This window comes from Elephantulus edwardii, unplaced genomic scaffold, assembly GCF_000299155.1.
Source record: "Elephantulus edwardii isolate Elephantulus edwardi_28Jun2011 unplaced genomic scaffold, EleEdw1.0 scaffold00089, whole genome shotgun sequence".
Taxonomy (NCBI): domain Eukaryota; kingdom Metazoa; phylum Chordata; class Mammalia; order Macroscelidea; family Macroscelididae; genus Elephantulus; species Elephantulus edwardii.
In genome coordinates this window covers 11,059,480-11,065,732 of record NW_006399839.1, presented here as the reverse complement: position 1 = coordinate 11,065,732, position 6,253 = coordinate 11,059,480, and the positions used below count along the sequence as shown (strand labels likewise).

The window sequence follows — 6,253 nt, the reverse complement described above, 5'->3', positions numbered from 1 at the left end:
CCCCAGGCAGGTTTTCAGAGTTTGTAAATCACACGGGAGGAGATGAGCCATCTTTCTCCCACGGTGCAGCTGGTGGATTCGAACCACATGCCTTTGGGTTGACAGCGTGACTCCTCACCACTAAGCCACCAGTGGCTGCTGCTAAGAGCTCTGCAAGTTTGTGGCAGCTTGTCTTCTCACGTGTTTAGTTGTTTAAGAACATGAGCTTCTCTTCAGCAGGGTCATATCTGCAGGAACCCTGGGTGCTGTGGGTTGAGGGTGCATTTGATACTCTTCGGGAAGGATTATTTAACCTTTGCTTCCACCTGACATGTCATGATATTATCAGCACTGACATGTGCTTTATCCTTTTCTCATTTCTGGAGGAAAAAAGACTCATCAACAACCTGTGTTATTCAGATGGCATGACATTAATTGGAGAAAGCAAAGAAGACTTTAAGTACTGATGGAAAATGGAAGATGATCAAAGACTACAGTCTTCACTAAAAGTAATACCTCAACATCAAGAAAACAAAAACCCTAGCCACTGGACCAAGAGGCAACATCATAATAGACGGAGAACATTGACATTGGCAATAGTTGAATTTTACTCATATCCACAATCAGTACCCATGGTTAACAGTCAAGCAAACATCAAGACACCAAAAGGTGTGTTGTGGGAGCCTGGAGGAATGTTATGCTGAGTGAATTATCTCAGTCATAAAAAGGACAAATAGTGCTAAACACTGTTGTTATAAAATAGGATATATATGGGGCTGTTGGGAAGAGAATGGGGAAAGAGTGGATAGTTAATGAACACTGCATTAGAACAGATGGGAAGAACTGTCAGAAAGGAAGATATGATTATGCGTTTTATATATATATATATATGGCAATAATCAGGAACAAGGGGTGCACTGCAGGGTGGGCTGGGGAAGGGGAGGAGAAGGGAAGAAAATGTGTAAGAGAAAATGAAAAAAAAATTTTTAAAAAAGATGTGTTGCACTAGGAAATTAAGTCTGCTGGCAAGGATCTCTTTAAAGTGCTTAAAAGCAAGATGTCTTTGGACTAATGTGCGCCTGATCCAAGCGATAGTCTTTCCTTGCTTCCTATGCATGTGTAAGCTGGATAATGGGAAAAAAGAAGACTGAGGCAGAATCAATGTCTTTGAATTATGGTGTTGGCAAAGAATATTGGACAGCCCATGCACTGCCGAAAGAACCAACACATCTTGCTCTTTAGAGGTAAGGATGGGGAGACTTCCTCTCGTTCACTTTGGGAATCTTGTCAGAAGAACCAATCTTTATAAAAGTCATCGATGCAGTTTCCAATTCCAACTTGATGTGATTACAGGTGTCTGAGGGGAATTCGCCCCCCCCCCCCCATCACTATGAGTCCATGTAAACACAGACGAAATTCCTTGCTGCTTCCCTGTTGCCAGGATACACATTCCCCCCTCATTTCATTCATTCCTTGGAAATACTGCCTTTTGGAGTTCCTGAGCCCAGGAAGGGTCTCAATTCCAATACTTCCCCTTTGAAAAGCATTAAGTCTTTGCCCTCTGTTCCCATGAAGCTTTTAAAACCCGAGACTCTTGATTCTCAATAACTTCCTATTTGCCCTGTCTTATTTCCACTCTTCTCCACCAGCAAGCAGAAAGGGTAATAAACAGGTCAGTTACTATGTTTGCATCTGAGGAAACAATGCAACTTAATAGCAACAATTTTCAAAAGCCTCCCACTTGCTAGAGATGTAACCTTGAACACCCCTTACTGAACTTGTTTGAGCCTTAGTTTCTTCACCAATAAACTGAGGATGATACAGCGCCAGCGATACAGGATTCTTGCGAGGAGTAAATGAAGCCATGAATACGACCGCATAAATAAGTTCACTCTGCACTCTCCATAAATGCTGCTGGTGATATTCTCGTCCTTGTGTTTTCATACAAACAGAAGGTTCCAGGGCTCATTGCCTTGAACGCTGCTTGTCCTTCAGATGGTTCCCATTAGTCGACATGACTCCATTCATTCTTTTTGACGGCTGCATAGTACTCCCATGCATGAATGCACTGCAGTTCATTTAACCAACGCCAGTGGCTAGTCCAGATATTTTTGTTGTGACCCACTGTAGTGCGGAGACGATCTCTGTCCTTCATTTGTTCCAATGTGGCTCCAGATCAAACCCATGTTGTGGAATTGCTGCTTAAAAGCAAGGATTCTTTCAGAACCAACTTCTCTCCATCATTTCCCCCCCCCTTTCTTATCCCTCATCCATGACCCACACACAGACGATTTTATGGCAAAGGGAAGATGTTCAGCAGAGGGCCTGAAACCTGAGTGCATGAGCACTCCCCTCCTCGCCTGTTTTATTTTTTTCCTAGAGTGAAAGATATCTTGATTAGACAGTAATTAAGAGTGTTTTGGACAGCACGAGGCACTAACAGCCTCCCAGGTGCTTAATAAGTGCCAAGGCTGCCAAGCAAAAAAAAATTATTTAGCATTGTGGATGCCAAGTTTGCCTTCAGCCATGGCACTGGGACGCTGGTGAGAGAATCAGGGTCAGAGCTGCAGCGCTGCTGAACAAGGACAACCGAGGCAGCCACGTGGGTGAGGCGAGAGCCCAGGCTGGGAGCCAGGCTGCTCTGGGTTCAAATCCAGCCGCTGCCACATGCTAGTCCTGCAATCTCAGTCATGTTCTTAACTTTTTCTGAGCCTGCGTATCCTCATCACAAATCATGGCTTATATCCTTTCCCTCATTGAAAATGGGAGGCCAATGAATGCAGTGGTTAAGGTTGTAGGTGGAATATGGAATACCATATTCCTCTTATTTTCTGGAGATGCTGATTAGATTTTTTATTGTGTTTGAGTCTCAGTTGTTTTTTTTTTTAAATCATAGTCATTCTATTGAGCTCTGGTGGCCTAGTGACAAGAAGCTGTGCTGCAATCCCAAAGACACATGGTTCGAGGCCGTCAGCCGCTCTGTGGGAGAAGGATGGGCATTCTCCTCCTGTGTGATTAACTGCCTCTGGTTTGGTCTGACTCAACAGCACACAACAACAGCAACATGCAAAATTGGAGAAGAAAATACAAGCAAAGAACTAGTACCATGTTTAACCACTTGCCTTCAAATCAATTTTTGATTCATGGAAAACCTCCATATATACAGAGTAGAAATGTGCTCTGTAGAATTTTTAATTGTTGAATGGGGTTTTTGTTTGTTTTAAAGTGGGCTATCAAGCTTTTCTTGAGGTGGTCTTGAACCTCTAACTTTTTCATTAGCCACTGAAAATGTTAACCATTTGTACCACCCAGAGACTCCAGCCTAGCACATAGCACACATTAAGGATTCACAAACTTAGCAGCTTGTAGCATTAAAGTTTGTATAGTGTCAAATGGCATTAATGGTTGGTTACTCCTGGTGGACAGTGTTTGGTGGAGCTCCCTGATTAAAACAAGCTTGGAAGGAGGCATCCACTTTCGTAATAGCTTGCCTCTGGAAACCTTGTGAACCTGGAGAGAGGATGAAAGACACACAAGTGTTGAGGACTTTCCTTCATAGGGTGGCTACGAGTCGCCTGCGACTCAACAGCACTTAACAACAACAACAGTATCAAATATGATAATATATGTAAGACGGAAACAAATACATGTATATATGTCAGTGAAGGTCATGGCAGATGCTGTAACATTAAACTGGCACGTCAGGGGTTTAGCACAATGATAGTTTACCTATTGTTGAAGTTGGCTAATGAATGGAAGTTGGCTAATGAAGGAAGGCTGAAGAACTGATGCTTTTGAATTGTCATCTTGGCAAAGAAGATTGAGTGCACAATGAATGACCAAAAGAACAAACAAATCTGTTTCACAAGGAGTGTAGCCGGAGCACGTCCCACCAAGGTGAGGATGGTGAAGCTTCACCTCACACCACTGGGGTATGTTGTCAGAGTGGCCAGTTCCTGGGAAAGGATGTCATACTTGGAAAAGTGGAGGGTGGGAGAAAGAGAGGAAGACCCTCAGGAGATGGAGAGTGGCCGCAGCAGTGTGTAAGCCCTGCAGAGACTGTGAGGATGGTGAGGGTTCGAGCGGGGCTCGCTCGATTGTACACCGGAGAAAGTTCAATCAGAGCACTCCTCGGAGGCAAAGATGACAGAGCTTCGTCTCACATACTTGAGGCATATTGTCAGGAGAGGTTGTTCCTTACAACAGAACATCATGCTTGGAAAAGGGAAGAGTCAGTGAAGGAGAGATGGTCTGATACAGTGACTGCAGCAATGGGTTCAAGTATGTCAGAAATGCTGAGGTTGGCACAGGACAGGACAAGGCTCAGATCAGCTAACAATGACAACAACAACATACTATCACAGGCCTTCAAGGTTGGCCTGCCTTCCTCCACTCAGAAGCCCAGGCTCTTTCCAGCTTGTGGCTCTGCTTCCTTCAACATGTGACATGAAATTCTCTCCACTCAGAGAGGGAGAGCAAAACAGTTCCTCTCCCAGACAATTGGCTAGAACTAGTCATGTGACCCCCACCTAGCTGAAAGGGAAGCTGGGAAATGTAGTCCAGATATGATCTAACACTTTCCAACCCCAGCCTATGTTGTTGCTAGTTACTGTAAAGCTGTTTCTGACTCTTAACAGCCCCATGTGTGTCAGGTAGAATTGCTTCATGGGGTTTTCAAAGTTGTGCTCTTTCCGAAGCAGATCACCAGGCTTTGCTACTACATGCTCTAGGTAGTTTGATCTACCAAATTATTTTCCACTAATAGTTAAATACTCATGGAGCAGCTGGTGGCCTTGAACCACGTGCCTTTGGGATTGTAGCACAGCTTCTTACCACTAGGCCACCAGAGCTCCCTTAAAGAACAAGGTAGAACATAATTAATTAAAGTTTGTGCATTTGTCCCAAAAGTTGAGTAAGATTTGGCTAAAAATAAAGGAATACAAATAGATCCTATGTGCTAAGATGAAAAATAAAATAGGACATAAGCGGTACAATCTGAGGTGTTTATAGAAGGCCTTTCTAATAAGGTGACACTTAAGGAAAGAAATTTGATTAAAGTTCAAAAACAAGGCATCCATATTCGTTTTGTTGTTGTTGTAATGTTCAGTTTCCTTTAATGAAAAATATGGAACACTTCATGAATTTTCATGTCATCCATGTGCAGGGGCCATGCTAATCTTCTCTCTATTGTTCCAATTTTAGTATATGTGCTGCCAAAGAGAGCACAATATACTTTTTTAATGTAACTATTATTGTGTTTTGGTTTTTTTTTTACCACATGAAGATGTTTCATGCTTTATTCTGTATATATCAGACTTGAACCCCTGGTCACTGTGGTTGTCAAGGGCACTGCCTGTACCTTTATCTCTTGGACTCCACCTGTGTGTATACCTTGGTGATGTCGTTGTACTTGCCTTCAGGGGGCTGGTAGTTAGGGATGGGTGGGGTATAATGAGGCCCTTCTCTCGTGAAGGGGAGCAGGGTGGGGTCCCGCTTGATGGCCTCCTCATGGAGCTCCGGGGGACACGAGGCGCAGCTCCTGCAGAGCTTCCTGCTGGGCCTCGAGCAGGGACTTGATGGCCTCCGTCTCTATCTTGTGCTCTTGCTGCTTGTACAGAGACCACTTCTTCAGAAGCAGAGCTCTCCTCTCCCACTCCTCAAAGGAGAGCTCCACCTGAGGCCGCTGCCTTGCTTTGTCTAAAAACGTCACGGTGTAATGAAATCTTCAATGGGAATGAGTTCTTGGCTAGCTTTCTCGAGTCGTCGGATCTTCTTCTTCAAACGATCTTTTGCCGCTTGGTCTCTCCTAGGATCGACCTTCTTCTTTCGAGGAGGTTCTGCTCAGCTCCGCGGGCGCAGAGCACGAGCCACGGTGCCAAGAGCCCCGGTGGCCATCGCTGCTCCTTGCCGCCTACCGGGCACTTCCCGGCGCGCTCCGCTCAGCCTAATGTAACTATTATTGTTTTTATCTTTCATGGGGATCTAGATTTTGAGTGTTGGTAAGTTTGACAGAAATTCATAGAATAAGCACCATGGATTTTTCACCCCCTTTATACTTTTAGTTATACTTTATGACTTATACTACATACACTTATAGCTTATAGTTGAGAAACATTTACACTAATAATATTGGTGACACTCGTGTCAAATGCGATAATGATTACCCATGACAGTGTTTGGTGGAGCTCCCCGATTAAAACAAGTTTGGAAGCAGGAGTGGCATCCACTTCTGAAATAGCTTGCCTCCGGAAACTCTATGAACCTGGAGAAACAA

At 44.1% G+C, this 6,253-nt stretch overlaps 1 pseudogene; it reads right to left on the bottom strand.

The window, feature by feature from the left end:
• Nucleotides 1-5,340: 5,340 nt before the first annotated feature.
• Nucleotides 5,341-5,955, bottom strand: LOC102871910 (annotated as a pseudogene).
• Between the last annotated feature and the right edge of the window lie 298 nt (nucleotides 5,956-6,253).